At 34.7% G+C, this 2,635-nt stretch overlaps 1 pseudogene; it reads right to left on the reverse strand.

Annotated features, from left to right (window-relative positions):
* Positions 1–828: 828 nt before the first annotated feature.
* LOC102603283 (UPF0481 protein At3g47200-like) lies at positions 829–2,257 on the reverse strand (annotated as a pseudogene).
* Positions 2,258–2,635: the final 378 nt, after the last annotated feature.

Genomic DNA, 2,635 nt, shown 5'->3' on the forward strand with positions numbered 1-2,635 from the left:
GCTGGTTTTAGAAGCAAGCTAGTAGTAATTGTTCCTTCACTCACTAGCTTGAGAGGAAGTGTTGAAGATAAGGAACATGTTGAACAATGTGGTACAATTAACGTTAGTTGTTAAAGAGTACTTAAAGTTGCACTAGGACTAGGCTATTGTGTTAGTTGAGTGCGACTAGGCTATTGTGTTTTGTTAAAGAGTTATAGTCGTAGTAGTAGTAGTCAACCTCTACTCTTGTAATTGTATTTATATTGTAGTATAACTCCAAGTGTAGCTAGCCTAGGACTCTAAAAATTATGTAACAACTCTTATATAAGGAGCATGTACTGGGCAATTTTATTCATTAATACAACCTCTAATAAAAGACGCATGTGGAAAAAATCCTAATCGTTAAAAAATAATGGCACAAATGGATCTAGACATAAAGGCAGTGCCATGATTTAGCTAACTATAAATAGATGACATAAATGAGTCTTTTCTCAAAGTTTGATAGCATATTTGAGCATTTTTCCTTTAAAATATTATGTTAAGTTCCCAACAAAAGGGAGACACACCCCCCCCCCCGCCATTGAAAAATAACTTAGCACCAATTGAAACTCAAGGAAATTTCAATCTTCAGCTAGTCGATTCTAGACTCCCCTAGTAGGGCTCTATCTAAACATTGGAACAATAATGAGAAAAATGCTCTACTCCCTTACATGCATAGGCCTTTTTTATCGGCGAAATGTATCTTATTACATACTTCGAGAACAAAGTAAAGATTAAAAATTTACCTCAAATCACAAGCAAGTATACCTCAAATAAAAATATGAATTAAATAAGCTAATTTTATAAGTATAAGCTGAAATTATTAGCTTTAGTCCTACCCCATAATGGAGGTGAGACACAATATTAAGCTCATCAACACACAAATAATTGCATAATGAGGAATCACTCGATGAGTCAATAGTTGTGTTACACAGCTACAACAAAGATTGCTTATTAACATAACCGGTAAAAGTCAGAACAGTCTGTATAACTGTGAGCACAAGAAGTGTAATAGCTGCCACAGTTGAAGCTCCTGCCCAAGACTCTGAAAATAGTTGTGCTTCAAACTTGCCTTCATTTGATTCCATGGCTTTTCACAATGTTGAATCAAGTTACTGCATTCTTTTATGTAATAAAAGTCTGTGACTGCCACCCCATCTGAAAGTTTCTTGAAGATGCTGGCCACTTCTTTGTCATCTCCCATGTCCTTAAGGATGATTTTGTTTTGGCGAAGAAAATTCACATCTCTATATGAGCCAATAAGTTGAGTCATTAAATGTGCATAATTCGAGAAATACGGATATAGTTCTTTTGAAGTATGTTGCTCAAAAGCTATCATATTTCTCATGAAGGTTTCCATATTATCGTCAATCGCGAAACACGGAATTTTCATTAATCCCTTCTCGAATGTGATATCGAATAGTGATGCTTTATCCTCGTCATTTTCTTCCACAGATCCTATTTTTAAGAAGCTAACTCCAGCGTCAAAAAGCTCTCTTGCAGTTGGAATATGATAGCATTGCCAAAATTTAAGATAAGGGGGGATTTCTTTTGATAATTGCAAACTCATGTTGCCACAGAAACTTATCTTGCAACACTGGTTTTGCTTGCTAGTATCCATGTTTTGTTCGACTTTCTCACCTGATGGGCGACAAAGCATGTGTACCACATCAAGTAAATGGTCGAATCGTTCTGATATACCTTCAATTTCTGATTTGGGTATAAATTTCGCCTTTGGAGAAGTATCAAGTAAGGTGTGTCTCACCATATACAAGAAGTTCTCTTCAGTAGGATCTGATGTCATGTCATAAAGTCTGACAAGCTCAAAGAAAGGGAGTTGGTTTTCTAGTAACACCATGTCTTCACATACTAGAAACTTCATCCATTCCAATTTGATGATGTTGTTTTCTTTTTCCTCATCTTCCCAATACTCTCGAATAAATTCAACCACAAAACAACCATCAAGCAACAACATTTCTGAAAAAATTTCAACAATATCATTGTCAAGGTTATCGTCATAACACTTTAGTGCTTCATATTTCAGTTTATCGATTTCAGTAATGCAACTTTGCACATCAAGCTCGTTTTTCCGCTTGAGAAACCGTTGTAGGTACAACTGTTTGTACTTTTCCATGGAGCCAAGTTGAGGATTATTCTTGTGGTAAGGACCAATGGAGATCAACATTGGTGTATATGGTTGCAAAGTTGATGCATGGATTTGATTTCCGTAGCCCCACATTTACTTTGTCTTTAAGAAATAAAATAAAATAATATCTCTAACAGTTTTATTAGTAGCATTCTGCATTAATTAATTGTCTTTTTTCCCCAAACACTCTCACTTCTAGGGGTTGTGCATCAGTTGGTTCGGTTCGGTTTTATGTATTATCGGTTCGTTTAACAATTTCGATTTTTAAACACGCTAAACCAATAAGATATTTTTATCGATTTTTAATTTAGGTCCTTAACGGTTCGGTTTTCGATTTAATCAATAAAAATATACTTAAAAAACAAATATACGCCTTATTATCCGATATTTGACGCAACAAAACAATAATGTAACTTTATAGAACACTCATAAAATAGAAACAATAGTAACTAACATGAAATGAGCTATAGA

Source organism: Solanum tuberosum, unplaced genomic scaffold (genome assembly GCF_000226075.1).
Source record: "Solanum tuberosum cultivar DM 1-3 516 R44 unplaced genomic scaffold, SolTub_3.0 scf00948, whole genome shotgun sequence".
Lineage (NCBI taxonomy): Eukaryota > Viridiplantae > Streptophyta > Magnoliopsida > Solanales > Solanaceae > Solanum > Solanum tuberosum.